Source organism: Rhinopithecus roxellana, chromosome 12, assembly GCF_007565055.1.
Source record: "Rhinopithecus roxellana isolate Shanxi Qingling chromosome 12, ASM756505v1, whole genome shotgun sequence".
NCBI lineage: Eukaryota > Metazoa > Chordata > Mammalia > Primates > Cercopithecidae > Rhinopithecus > Rhinopithecus roxellana.
The window spans coordinates 31,695,722-31,710,862 of record NC_044560.1 but is presented as its reverse complement, the minus strand read 5'-3'; the positions used below and the strand labels follow the sequence as shown (position 1 = coordinate 31,710,862).

General features: G+C 44.5%; 2 protein-coding genes across 5 annotated transcripts in view; one reads left to right on the top strand and one right to left on the bottom strand.

Moving 5' to 3' along the window:
• Positions 1-11,035, bottom strand: part of ZNF345 (zinc finger protein 345) — a 33,067-nt gene extending 22,032 nt beyond the window's left edge. The window contains exons 1-3 of one of the 4 annotated variants that reach the window (XM_030942991.1): positions 10,446-10,552; positions 9,502-9,576; positions 4,697-4,835 (exon numbers count right to left, since the gene is read on the bottom strand). The gene's annotated coding sequence lies outside the window, so the exon portion shown is untranslated. Of the gene's footprint in view, positions 1-4,696; positions 4,836-9,501; positions 9,577-10,445; positions 10,553-10,750; positions 10,885-10,917 lie in introns of those variants that run through there. The other 3 variants (XM_030942993.1, XM_030942992.1, XM_030942990.1) reach the window with 3 other exon arrangements.
• Positions 11,036-11,478: 443 nt separating this feature from the next.
• The window catches only part of ZNF790 (zinc finger protein 790), a 29,092-nt gene continuing 25,429 nt past the window's right edge, over positions 11,479-15,141 (top strand). The window contains exon 1 of the mRNA XM_030942988.1: positions 11,479-11,786. The gene's annotated coding sequence lies outside the window, so the exon portion shown is untranslated. The remainder of the gene's footprint in view (positions 11,787-15,141) is intronic.

Sequence of the window (15,141 nt, the reverse complement as noted above, 5' to 3'; positions counted from 1 at the left end):
TTTTTAAAAAGAAGACTGCTGATTAAACGTGGTATGTGTATATACCACATACTTTAGGTTTTCTCTCCCCCAAGACACCACTAAGATGACCAGTGTATTTTCACACAATAAATTGCTAGCAAGTGCACAAGTATGGCAGATATCGTTGACTGCCTCCGCCAAAACTACTCCTTCCGCTACTTTCTTGATACATGACTTTGATTTTTCTTCCACAGTTACTGTGCTCAGCTCCATAACACGAATCATGACTGTCTAACTGAGTGATTCTCATTCGTGAGTGTACATTAGAATCACTTGGGTGGCTTTTTATTTTTATTTTTATTTTTTGAGACAGCATCTTACTCTGTCGCCTAGGCTGGAGTGCACTGGTGCGATCTTGGCTCCCTGCAACCTCTACCTCCTAGGTTTAAGGGGTGTCCTGCCTCAGCCTCCCACGTAGTTGGGACTACAGGTGTCCACCACCACACCCAGCTAATTTTTGTATTTTTGGTAGAGACAGGGTTTCACCATGTTGGCCAGGCTGGTCCCAAACTCCCGACCTCGGGTGATCCGCCCGCCTTCCTCCCAAAGCGCTGGGATTACGGGTCTGAGCGACTGCACCCAGCCTCTTGGGTAGTTTTTTAAATATTCCAAAGTTTGAACCCACTCCACATCAAATGAAATTTTAATGTTTTTCTATCAGCTTCTGTGCACTGAAGTCATCAGTTCTCAACTGTGGCGGCGCATTAGAGTCATCTGGTGACCTTTTACAAATTGGGGTTGGCTAGTCCAAGTGCAAATGGTGTTTACAACTAATTGATCACAACCAGTTACAGATTTCTTTGTTCCTTCTTCATTCCCACTGCTTTGCTTGATTAGTCATAAAACGATAATGAGAAAAATGGTGATGCTCAGGCCATACCCCAGACCAATTAAATCAGAATTGCTAAGAGTGGGACCAGAGGTTAGCAACCAAGGTTAAGAATAGCTAGCTTAGGCCAGACGTGGCTCATGCCTATAATCCCAGCCCTTTGGGAGGCCTAGGTGGGCAGATCACCTGAGGTCAGGAGTTGGAGACCAGCCTGGACAACATGGTGAAACCCCATCTCCATTAAATATACAAAAAAAATTAGCTGGGCGTTGTGCCAGGCGCCTGTAATCTCAGCTACTTGGGAGGCTGAGGAAGAACTGCCTGAACCCAGGAAGTGGAGGTTGCAGTGAGCCAAGATCGTGCCATTAAACTCCAGCCTGGGTGACAACAGCAAAACTTAGTCTCAAGCAAACAAACAAAAAAAGAATAGCTAGCTGAAATGAAATTAAATCATTATTTGTTCTAAGTGCTATTTTGAACCTTTAGCAGCAATAAGTGACCTAACTGGCAGTTAGAAAAGCTGATTCTGTTAGAGACAACTGAGTGTACTGTGAAGTGATCAAGCCAATTTGAAATTTAATTTGGAAGTATTTACTGACATTTAAAATACGTATACTCAGCTGGGCTCACGCCTGTAATCCCAGCACTTTGGGAGGCCAAGGGGGGTGGATCACCTGGGGTCGGGGGTTTGGGACCAGCCTGACCAACATGGAGAAACCCTGTCTCTACTAAAAATACAAAATTAGCCGGATGTGGTGGCGCATGCTTGTAATCCCAGACACTCCGGACGCCGAGGCAGGAAAATTGCTTGAGCCCTGGAGGCGGAGGTTGTGGTGAGCCGAGATTGTGCCATTGCACTCCAGCCTGGGCAGCAAGAACAAAACTCCATCTCAAAAATAAATAAAATAAAATAAAATACACATATATTATTCCTATAATTCCACTTTTTAGTGAAATGTACATGTATGTACATATGTATGTACTTAAATGCATAGAATACAGGTTAACAAAATGAAAAATTAATCAACAACAGTGGCTATGTTTGGGTAGATACCTGGGATTGGGGACTGTGGCTGCACAAGACTTGAGCCCCTCTATAATATATAAATTATTTTTATAAGAAAAATATTGGCCGGGCGCGGTGGCTCAAGCCTGTAATCCCAGCACTTTGGGAGGCCGAGACGGCCGGATCACGAGGTCAGGAGATCGAGACCATCCTGGCTAACACAGTGAAACTCCGTCTCTACTAAAAAATACAAAAAACTAGCCGGGCGAGGTGGCAGGCGCCTGTAGTTCCAGCTACTGGGGAGGCTGAGGCAGAAGAATGGCGTAAACCCGGGAGGTGGAGCTTGCAGGGAGCCGAGATCCGGCCACTGCACTCCAGACTGGGCGACAGAGCCAGACTCCGTCTCAAAAAAAAAAAAAAAAAAAAAGAAAAATATATTCATTAATTATGTATATAATTATAATTTTACTGAAAAGGAAAAAAACAAGCACTAGCATTTGGCCAAAGTAGATGATTATTTATAAAGGCAATAATTTGTAAGCAAACTATATTCAACAATAAAGACTTGGTGAACTAACTCTATGAGGCCATTACAATTCATGATAAAGATAAATGTTAACATGGACAGCTGTTTATATGTATTTTGGCATAATAAACACAGGTTACACAGATCAATAGCTACACAATGATCATATTAAAAAAAGAATTCTAAGTATTTGCTGTAACAATTTGATGGTAGCTACATCTAATTGATAGGATTACAGATGACCTTTGTTTTTTCTTTATCCTACTGTTTTCTAAATTTGTTGTAATAAGGAAACAAATTTAGAAATGAAAATAAAGAATACAGCAATCTTGTTTTTTTGTTTTTTTGGAGACAGAGTCTCATTCTGTCATCCAGGCTGGAGTGCAGTGGCACGATCTTGGCTCACTACAGCCTCTGCCTCCCGGGTTCCAGTGATTCTCCTGCCTCCCAAGTAGTTGGAATTACAGGTACCTGCCACCATGCCTTGGTTAATTTTTGTAGTTTTAGTAGAAATGGGATTTCACCATGTTGTCCAGCCTGGTCTGGAACTCCTGACCTCAGGTGATGCGCCTGCCTCGGCCTCCCAATGTTCTGGGATTACAGGCATGAGCCACTGGCCTGGCCAAATACAGCAATCTTAAGAAGTGACACATTTGATCATGTATTCAAAGGTTTTTGAAAGAAAATATAAACATGGTTCAGGAGGAAGCACAGAGACATAAATCAAAACTGAAAAAAATTCAAATATATAAATACAAACTATAATATCACCAAGTAGGAAGTACAAAGTAAGGGAAAAGCAAGTAAGTTATCACTGAATAAATGATACGGGACTAAGACCAGGTATATGAGAAAAAATTGAATTTAGATCCCCAAATTAAAGCAAAACAAATTCAAAATGGATTGAAAAGTTATATATAAGAGAACTGAAAGTCAAAATCCTGTTCTAAATGATTCACAATGTAGGTAGGGAGCAAAACTTACATATAAGATATTCTGGGAAAAACCCAAGGCGTTTAGTTAAACGCTTTCTATTGTAATTGCTATAGAGGTCCCAAGAGTGAAAAGTAAAGAAGGAAAATAACATTTACTCAACACCAGATGTGTATCAAGTATTGTGCACATAAATTATTTCAATCTTGAAAACACTGAGAGAAAATTATCTCTTCTTCACAGGTTAAACAACTCACAAGTGGTATGGGTGAAATCAGATGCCACATTTTTCTGATATTTAAGATCACGTTCTTTATGCCGTATTACAGAGAGATAAGACCACTGTGGGTAAAATAATCTGAGACGCTTTTTTTTCCAATGAAGACAATATGTGAACTAAAGAGTTGGTAAGAAAAGATAGCAAAGATGTAGAGGCAGAAATTACCTCATATAGCACAGTGGAGGTGAGAGGTGGGGAAGAGAAAAGGGTAGTTAAAAAAGAAACATGGGCCAGGTGCGATGGCTCATGCCTGTAATCCCAGCACTTTGTGAGGCTGAGCTGGGTGGACCACCTGAGATCAGGAGTTCGAGACCACCCTGACCAACATGGAGAATCCCTGTCTCTACCAAAAATACAAAATTAGTCAGGCATGGTGGTGTATGCCTGTAATCCCAGCTACTTGGGAGGCTGAGGCAGGAAAATCACTTGAATGGGAGGCAGAGGTTTTGGTGAGCCACAATCATATCATTGCACTCCAGCCTGGGCAACACAGTGAGACTCTATCTCAAAAAAAAAAAAGAAAAAGAAAAGAAACATGGTAAGTGAGAAGAGTAAAAGATACCATAAAAAGCAGGCTTGGCCGGGCGCGGTGGCTCAAGCCTGTAATCCCAGCACTTTGGGAGGCCGAGACGGCCGGATCACGAGGTCAGGAGATCGAGACCATCCTGGCTAACACGGTGAAACCCCGTCTCTACTAAAAAATACAAAAATCTAGCCGGGCGAGGTGGCGGGCGCCTGTAGTCCCAGCTACTCGGGAGGCTGAGGCAGGAGAATGGTGTAAACCCGGGAGGCGGAGCTTGCAGTGAGCTGAGATCCGACCACTGCACTCCAGCCTGGGAGACAGAGCGAGACTCTGTCTCAAAAAAAAAAAAAAAAAAAAAAAGCAGGCTTGATTGTACCAGATGTTACTAACACAAAAATATTAGACAATAATTAACTACATTATATGTAAATCCATACCTAATTTTCATATCCGCCACTTCCAAAAATGTAGTTGAGGAGGCCAAGAATAAAAGAAAATGTTAAAAATTATATTAATACATAAAGAGCTGCAGAAGATAGGAGTGGGAGGATACCGTATATAAAGAACTTTTCACCCACAGCTTTGTCTTTCCTCAGGTACTGTTACCAGTAACCTGCTTATTGGCTCAAAGGATCCACCCTTTGTCTGGAGTCCAAGATTGATTTGAGGGAAAAGGCAAGCCAGGTTTCTGCTCAACTCCAGGGTGAAGTTAGAGGTCTGAGGAAAGAACAAGGTGCATTTAAATGAAATTCAAGTTTTGGAAGGCATCAGAAAGGGAATTTTCAATTTCTTTCTTGTACAACCTAGCTGTTCGAGTTACCACACATTTCAGTCTTTCTAATAAAGCTGCTTTTCAAGGAGGAGGAGGAGGAAGAGGAGGAGGGGGACAAGGACAGGGAGGAGGAGATAGGTGCTCAATATAAAAAAAAAAAACCCAGGCTAAAATTATGATTGATCATTATCTGAACTGCTCAGATTCCAGACAGTCAATGCCAAAGGAATACTCTGTACAATGAATTATGTGATTCCTACTTGCCTAGAACTATTTATAGGAGATAAGCAAGACCTTGCTGAGAAACACTAAGACCTACATCAACTGACAGGCTCATGTTATTAGAGGAGTGCCCCTAGAGGCCGGGCGCAGTGGCTCAAGCCTGTAATCCCAGCACTTTGGGAGGCCGAGACGGGCAGATCACCAGGTCAGGAGATCGAGACCATCCTGGCTAACACAGTGAAACCCCCGTCTCTACTAAAAAATACAAAAAACTAGCCGGGCGAGGTGGCGTAAACCTGGGAGGCGGAGCATGCAGTGAGCCGCGACAGAGCGAGACTCCATCCCAAAAAAAAAAAAAAAAAAAAAAGAAGAGTGCCCCATTGTCTCTTGGCCTTTTGGTTAAGATCAAGTGTAGAAGAGTTTCCAAATTTCTACTCATAAAATTATACATACAATGCAATTTCATCAAAATTCCAAGAGACGTTTGGGTGCAACCAAGCTAATTCAAAAATTGACATGAAAATGCAAAGAAACACAAACAGCCTAGACACTCTTGAGGAAAAAGAAGGTGAGTGTACTTGCTCCAAATACAATGTTACGGTGAGTAAGACAGTATGGTATTACTGTGAGGAGTGACAAATAGACTAGCGGAACAGAATCCAGAAATAGACATAGACATTTATGTTTACTTGATTTTTTTACTAAAATGGCCCTGCATATCAGTGCAGAAAATATTAACTTTCCAATAAATGATACTATAATAACTGAATACACACCTGGGGGAAAAATGAAATTGAATCCTACCCTACAAAAATTCCAGGTGGTGTAAAGACCTAAACGTTAAAGCCAAAATCTAGAAAGTTTTCGGCTTGGCTGGGTGCGGTGGCTCACGCCTGTAATCCCAGCACTTTGGAAGGCTGAGGTAGACGGATCACCTGAGGTCGGGAGTTCCAGACCAGTCTGACCAACATGGAGAAACCCTGTCTCTACTAAAAATACAAAATTAGCCAGGCGTGGTGGTGCATGCCTGTAATCCCAGCTACTCGGGAGGCTAAGGCAGGACAATCGCTTGAACCCAGGAGGCAGAGGTTGCGGTAAGCGGAGATAGGCCACTGCACTCCAGCCTGGGCAACAAGAGCTAAACTCCATGTCAAAAACATGAAGGAAAGAAAAAGAGGAAGAAAGGAGGAAAGAAGGAAGGCAGGCAGGCAGGCAGGCAATTTGTCTTTAACACCAAAGAAAATCTTCATTACCTTAAGGTAGACAAAAATTTCTTAAACAAGACTAACCATAGGAAATGATATTATTACAATGAAACCCAGAACTTCTATTTGTCAAAAGGTACCACATAGAGTGAAAAGCCAAACCAGAGCAGGTGAAAATACTTATCACATATACAACTGAAAAAAAAGATTAATTTACACACATATGTACAACTGCTGCAAATCAGAGAAAAACAACCCAATTAAAAATTGGTCAAATATTTGAACAACATCTTATAAAAGGGGACATTCAACTGCACTCCAGCCTGGGCAATAGAGACTCAGTCTCAAAAAAAAAAGGGGGGGGACAGTCAAATGACCAAGAATCAGTGCTCAACTTTATTAGTAATAAAGGAAATTTAAATTAAATATAAATTAGACACCCACCAGATTGGCAAAAATTTAAGGGTTTTATGATGCCAAGAGCTAGCATGGATGTGGAGCTAAGAAAACTCTTGTAAACTGCTGGCAAAAGTACAGTATCTTTTTTTTTTTTTTTTTTTTTGAGACGGAGTCTCGCTCTGTCACCCAGGCTGGAGTGCAGTGGCTGGATCTCAGCTCACTGCAAGCTCCGCCTCCCGGGTTCACGCCATTCTCCTGTCTCAGCCTCCCGGGTAGCTGGGACTACAGGCGCCGCCACGTCGCCCGGCTAGTTTTTTGTATTTTTTAGTAGAGACGGGGTTTCACCGTCTTAGCCAGGATGGTCTCGATCTCCTGACCTCGTGATCCGCCCGTCTCGGCCTCCCAAAGTGCTGGGATTACAGGCTTGAGCCACCGCGCCCGGCCAAAAGTACAGTATCTTTAGAGAACAGTTTGGCAATCTTTGGTAAAACTGAAGATGTACAAACCCTACCTATCAATATATATATATATTTTTTTCTCACTCTGTCACCAGGCTGGAGGACAGCGGCATGATCTCGGCTCACTGCTACCTCTGCCTCCAGGGTTGAAGCGATTCTCCACAGCCTCCCGAGTAGCTGGGACTACAGATGCATGCCAACACGCCCAGCTAACTTTTGTATTTTTAGTTGAGATGGGGTTTCACCATGTTGGCCAGGATGGCCTTGATCTCTTGACCTCTTGATCTGCCTGCCTTGGTCCCCCAGAGTGCTGGGATTACAGGCATGAGCCACTGTGTCCAGCCAGTATTAGCAATTTAATCGCTAGGTATATACACCACAGAAATGCAAGCAAGTGTGTACCAAAATATGCACACAAAATGATCATAGTCACACTGCCTGTAGTAGCCAAAAATGACAAGATAAATGTCCATCCAGAGTAGAAGGATAAGGCCAGGACAGTGGCTCATGCCTGTAATCTCAGCACTTTGGGATGCTGAGGCAGGCGGATCACCTGAGGTCAGGAGTTCAAGACCAGCCTGGCCAACATGGTAAAACCCCATCTTTACTAAAAATACAAAAATTAGCCAGGCCTGGTGATACACACCTGTAATCCCAGCTACTTGGGAGGCTGAGGGAGGAGAATCACTTGAACTCAGGAGGCGGAGGTTGCAGTGAGCCAAGATCGTGCCATTGCACTCCAGCCTGGGCAACAGAGCAAGAATCCGTCTCAAAAACAAACAAAAAAGAGTAGAAGGATAAGTAAATTATAATATGCCCATACAATGGGATAGTATACATATAGCAATAAAAAATGAACTGTTGGCTGGGTGCAGTGGCTCTTGCCTATAATCCCAGCATTTTGGGAGGCTGAGGAGGGTGGATCACCGGAGGTCAGGAGTTCGAGACCAGCCTGGCCAACATGGCAAAACCCAGTCCCTACTAAAAATACACAAGTTAGCTGGGTGTGGTGGCACGCGCCTGTAATCCCAGCTACTCTGGAGGCTGAGTGAGGAGAATCGTGTGAACCCAAGAGCCAGAGATTGTAGCCACTGCATTCCAGCCTGGGTGACAGGGCAAGACTCTGTCTCAAAAAAAAAAAAAAAAAAAAATGAACTGTCACTTTTATTATGTAGTCTTTTGTGAAAAAAAGAAACAAAAGAATGTCAATTCATACAAAGTTAGAAAACAAACAAAAATTGCACTTCTATGGCTTTGGGATTAATTCATAGGTACTAAAGCTCTAATGAAGGGCAAAGAAATGACCACAGTGGTTATTATCACAGAAGCACAGTGTTGTTTGTGACTGTGGAGGAGTACAGTAGAGGCTTCTTCATTGATGGATGTATTCTAGTTATTGATCTGGGTACCCCTTACATGGATCTTTATAATTACTTGTTAAACTGTGCAAGTTGGTATTTTACTTGTTAAGGTGAACAAGTGGGTGTTTTACTTATTAAACTGCACAAGTGGGTCCCATTTCTTTACCAAATTTGAAGAAAAAAGCCGTTGGCATTCAAATAAATGTTATGCATCTCTAAAAATATTTTCAAAATATACTATGTGGGAAAATATTTAATTTTATGTGAAAATGTAGGCTATAAAATGGCAAATGCTGCATGAATTCAATTATGTTTTATGTGCATATATAAATTTTCTACATCAGGGATTTCTGTACTTTTGAAATTATTTAAAACAATCATGTTTTACTTTTATAATCTGAAAGAAATCACATTTTTTAAGAAGATAGCATAAAGAAAAATTAAAACCGAGTGAGGTGGCTCACACCTGTAATCCCAGCACTTTGGGAGGTTTAGGCAGGCGGATAGATTGTGCCCAGGAGTGTGAGACCAGCCTGGGCAACATGGTGAAACTCTGTCTCTACTAAAAATAGAAAAATTAGCCGGGCTTGGTGGCATATGCCTGTAATTCCAGCCACTCGGGAGGCTGAGACAAGAGAATTGCTTGAGTCCGGGAGGTGGAAGCTGTAGTGAGCCAAGATCGCGCCACTGCATTCCAGCCTGGGCGACAGAGCCAGATTCTGTCTCAAAAAAATAAAAAATAAAAATAAAAGAAAGAGAGAAAAAAAAGAAAAATTAAAATTGTCTGACAAATTAGTAAGAGAAAATCACGTGTGGGAGGTGGGGTTTGAAGACACCACATTTTCTCAAAAGGGAAATTCCAGGGATCAGGTCATCTGATAAGCAAGAATTTTCAAGAGAAGGAAAGCAACTATGTCCTGACAAAGAAAAAGAGATTTCAGGAAACAAGAGGAAAGGACGAGCTACCTTGCAGGTGCCTTGAGGATGTTCAACAGTCATTCTTTACTCCTCTCCGGAGGTCTCTATCCAAGCAGGGCAGAGCTAAGTAAGGAGAAAGGAGTCAGGAAACATCAGGTTCTTCTGAGAGATCCGGTTTGACTATGTCAGAAGTTATCTTGGCTCAGCCCCTACTGCCCACCACCTACAGAGTAAAGTCAAAGAAGTCTAGGACGTCCTGCTCAATCCGGGCTGGGTCAATGCCATTCTGGGCAGAATCTGTTTCTGAGCTCACAGAGGTCTCCAGTGGCTGAAGTCACAAAGACAGAGACTCCCCATACCTACATTGGCTATCTGGACACATAGTCACACAAACTCACTCACACCATGGGGACATAAACGTCACAGGCACCCCAAACCTAAATACAACAGGCTGCACATGGTCACACAACCACACACACACACCACGGGGGCAGACACGGACACAACTGCAGAATCCGTGGACATATCTCACTCAAACTCCCAGTGACATATACCTTGGGATCGCAATGACAACAATGTCACACGCACCCTACATCAACAATATCACCAACACGCGCGCGCGCGCGCACACACAAGGAAGCAGCCACAAACCTCACAATTAAGGTATACTACACACAGTTACGCAAATAGTAATAAACACACACACACGCCAAGGGGACACACAGTCACAACCGCGGTCCAGGAACCTCACACTCGCAAACACAGTGCCCAACCCGGTCACAATTAAACTCCACTCACACCCGCACAAACATAAACAAAAAGTCCTCCCCGCCCTCACAGTTCCATACACGGTCGCACAGATACACGCCCACCAGAGACACCCCCAGTCACAACTGTACACACTCCTCACAATCGCTCCTTAGCCTGCTCCCCACGCAGCCCACACAGGTCGGGAGTTCCTGTCGCCCCAGGCTCCGAGCAGCCTCACTTACGCCTGTTCGGGTAGGGTCAGCTCCACTCCACTGGAATACAAACAAGTCGAGCCCAGCTACCTCACAAAGCCCCAAGGCCGCTAGCCCAAACCTGGGGAAGATCCCGCCCACTCCTCAAGAGACAATCTAGTTATCGCGGGAGAGAGCCCTGAGCCTAGAGGCTTCTGGGAAGTGTAGTCCAGAAAGCGACAAGTTGCCGAAAGCTACACAGCCCAGCCATCCCGATTCCCGTGGCGCGGAATCTGGCACCAACAAAACTAAATATGTGAGGTGAGCTGCCCATTGGAGCCTTCCGGGAGTCTCACCTGACAAGGACTCCCTAGACTAAGCTTTAGTCAGGCTCCTCTGAGTCCTTTTTGGTTGGCCAGACCTCCTCCATAGCCTGCGAACTCCACTTCAGCAAGAATCCAGCTAAGCTAGTTTAGCAACAATCCCCCCACCCTTGATACTTGAGTTCCTCTTAGTAATTTACCATGCTTTAATTCCTTCACCCAGCCCGTTAGTTATAAATCTCCAGGCCGGGCGCGGTGGCTCAAGCCTGTAATCCCAGCACTTTGGGAGGCCGAGACGGGCGGATCACGAGGTCAGGAGATCGAGACCATCCTGGCTAACACGGTGAAACCCCGTCTCTACTAAAAAAATACAAAAAAATTAGCCGGGCGAGATGGCGGGCGCCTATAGTCCCAGCTACTCGGGAGGCTGAGGCGAGAGAATGGCGTAAACCCAGGAGGCGGAGCTTGCAGTGAGCTGAGATCCGGCCACTGCACTCCAGCCTGGGCGACAGAGCGAGACTCCGTCTCAAAAATAAATAAATAAATAAATAAATCTCCAGCTGCTGTTGTATTGGAAGTTGACTATTGCAATAGTCTTTAACCAAGTCCTTCTTGCCTGTTTAACTCCTCTGGAGCAAGTTTTCTTTCACCCCGCCCAGCCTCAGAAGGCGGCTCCCTGGCTTCCGCCCCTCCCCGGGAGACATACTGGACCGCAAGGTCTCCTGGGAAACGTAGTCCAAGCCTTGCCGGAGACTGGATGGGCCCAGCCTAAGTGGGCTGCGTCCTCTGGGTCCTGAGGCGGGAGTCTGGCCGCAGTGACTAGACTGTGCCCCGGAGGCTGCTCGGAATTCCACTAAATGCTGGAAGCACGCAGAGGCTCTTGAGGCGGCCAGCTGCGTAGCATGTGGAGGAGCCAGGAGAGTGCACCGCAGTATGGGACCTGAGCGTCTGAGACCGAACCAGGATGGGGAGTCGGAAGGGGACAAATCCGCGATCCTAGTCACGCATGCGAGACTGGGCAAAGGAAGGCTCGAGTGTGTGTAAGACTGCGGTGGGACTGCTTGTGCTGGTGAGATGAGGGGTGTCTGGGTAGTTGAGTGAAAGAAACCGCGTGCCAGTAAGATTGGTGTGTGTGTGAGAGAGGTGAGGTCAAGATGTGTGCAGCTTTGCGGGTGGGGAGGTCATATGGAGTGTGTGGAGGTTGGGGGCAAGATCGTGTATGGATCTGTGTATGAGTGTGTGTAATCACCTAAATGTGGATCACTGCATGGGTAGCTGATACTGTGACTGTGGAGGAATCTGAACCTCCAAGTCTCATTTTCTCTTTAAATTGTGATAAGTTTGTATCTTCCTGGAGCAGCAATTTCAAAGGGGGGAAGCTCCATTACTGATATAATAAAATAGCATTTTTATGTAAACATTTAACATTCAGACATTTCTTCTGAACTGGAATACAAAATCAGTATGAGTACTCAAAGTAGTTTTTTTAAAAAAAACCCGTCATTATGCATATGAGGAAGATAAATTGTGAAAGGGAAACTTCCTTTTTTCACTATAATCTTATTTAAATTTTTAAAATCAATGTGATGACTCATTTGAAAACAAATATAAAATTAAAAAACTGACAGAAAGGGGAACTAGGAGGAAATCAATAATTTTTTAAGCTAGAAACTTTGGGAGGTGGTAGAGGTTGCTGAAATATGATGGCGGGAAGTATATGACAACAGGAAATGCTGATGTAAAATCTAATCCTGAAGCTTTTAACTGTGGGGAAAAGAAAGAGAGATCAGCCTGTTACTGTGTCTATATAGAAGGAAGTAGACATAAGAGACTCCATTTGGTTCTGTATTTGAGATGCTGTTAATCTGTGACCCTACTCCCAACCTTGTCCTTGCAAGAGACATGTGCTGTGGTGACTCAAGGTTTAATGGATTTTGGGCTGTGCAGGATGTGTCTTTATTAAACAAGTGCCTGAAGGCAGCTTGCTGGTTAAAAACCCTGCCCGTCCCTGGGCAACAGAACATCTCGGTGTAAAACCCGATTGTATGCTTTGTTTACTAAGCAAGGAGAAAACCGCCTTTAGGAATAAGGTGGGACTTGCTGGAGCGATGCTGCTAAAAGGTTTATGAAGAGTTTGCATATGCATCTCAAGGCACAGCATTTTCCTTTAAACTTCTTCATGTCACAGGGATTTTTGTTCATATGTCTTACTGCTGATTTCCTCCCTACAATGATCCTATTGTCCTGCCACTCCCTTATCTTTAAGATGGTAAAGATAATTATCAATAAATACTAAGGGAACTCAGAGACCGGTGGTGGCGTGGGTCCTCTGTAAGCTGAGCGCTGGTCTCCTAGGCCCCACTTTTCTTTCTCTATACTTTGTGTCTTATTTCTTTTCTCAAGTCTCTCGTTCCACCTAACGAGAAACACCCACAAGTGTGGAGGGGCAGGCCACCCCTTCATCACAATGGCAGGAAAGGCTGGGCATGGTGGTTCATGCCTAGTGATCCCAAGCACTTTGGAAGGCTGAGGCAGGATGATCACTTGAGCCCAGGAGTTTGAGACCAGCCTGAACAGCATACTCTCTACAAAAAAAAAAAAAAGAAAAAAAACAAACAGCATGAGTGCAGTGGCTCACGCCTGTAATCCCAGCACTTTGGGAAACCGAGGTGGGTGGATCACTTGAGACCAGGAGTTCGAGACCAGCCTGGCCAATATGGCGAAATCCCGTCTCTACTAAAAATACAAAATTAGCCGGGCATGGTGGTGTGTGCCTGTAATCCCAGCTGCTAGGGAGGCTGAGGCAGGAGAATGGCTTGAACCTGGGAGGCAGAGGTTGCTGTGAACTGAGATTGCAGCCCCCCCCCACCCCCACACCCCATCTCTGTATGGGGGAACTTCTTCCTACTGTCTTCTCCCTTCCTTCTTGCCTATTAAACTCTCCACTCCTTAAAACAAAACAAACAAAGACCCAAGAAACAAAAACAACAAAATTTGGACTATACAGGGAAGCGATCTATACCCAATGTGGCTCTGTTGCTCTAGTTCTCCAGCGTCACATTCCTGTGAATCTCCGTCTGAACATCTTTTAATTGTGGCTAAGACTCTTGGTTGAATGAGGCAATCACATTTGTGTATGTTTACCCCACCAATGTCTCCTAAAGAACAGAAAAATAAAATGCCTGTGGGAGGTCTGGGAAATAAGCTGTTTGAACACAGCCCTTTGTGTTTTTATGGAGGCTTCGTTACGTAGGCATGATTAATTAAATCAGCAGCGATTGATGATGAGTTCAACCTTCAACCCTTTTCCTTTCCCCAGAAGTCACCGGGTAGGGCAGAACTTTCCAACCTTCTCATCACATGTTTGGTTGCCCTATCCTATGGTTATGTAGGGGCTTTACCAACATCACCTCATTAACTCACTTATGGTTGAAAGGGGTTGGTTATGAACAATAAAGACATCTTTCACATTTATTACTCTGGTGCTATTTCAGGAACTGAAGTGTCTCAGTCCCTTAGTACTTCTATAGCAAAATACCTGAGACTAAGTAATTTGTAAATAATGGAAAATTATTTCCCACAGTTCTGGAGGTTGGGAAGTTCAAGATCGAGATGCCACCAGGATTGGTGTCTGCTAGGTCTGATCTCTGCTTCCAAGATGGGACCTTGTTGCTGCATCCTCCAGAAGGGAGGAATGCTGTGTCCCCACTTGTCAGAAGGTACTGAAGGGCTGGACTCATTCCCTCAATCCGTTTTTTTTTTTTTTTTTTTGAGACAGTCTGGCTCTGTCGCCCAGACTGGAGTGCAGTGGCACAATCTCGGCTGGCTGCAAGCTCCACCTCCCGGGTTCACGCCATTCTCCTGCCTCAGCCTCCTGAGGAGCTGGGACTACAGGTGCCCGCCACCGTGCCCGGCTAATTTTTTGTATTTTTATTAGAGACGGGGTTTCACTGTGTTGGCCAGGATGGTGTCCATCTCCTGACCTCATGATGCACCTGCCTTGGCCTTCCAAAGTGCTGGGATTACAGGCGTGAGCCACCACGCCTGGCCTCCTCAATCCTTTTTTTTAAAGTACCAATTCCATCTATGTAGGCTCTTCCCTCATAATCTAATCACCTCCTAAGGACTCCACTTCTTTTTTTTTGAGACAGAGTCTCTCTCTGTCACCCAGGCTGGAGTACACAATGGCATGATCTTGGCTTGCTGCAACCTCTGCCTCCCCGGTTCAAGTGATTCCCCTGTCTCAGTCTCCAGAGTAGCTGGGATTACAGGCACATGCCACTAAGCCCGGCTAATTTTTGTTTTTTTTTTTTTTGTTTTTTTTTTGTTTTTTTTTTGTTTTTTTTTTTTTTGAGACGGAGTCTCGCTCTGTCGCCCGGACTGGAGTGCAGTGGCCGGATCTCAGCTCACTGCAAGCTCCGCCT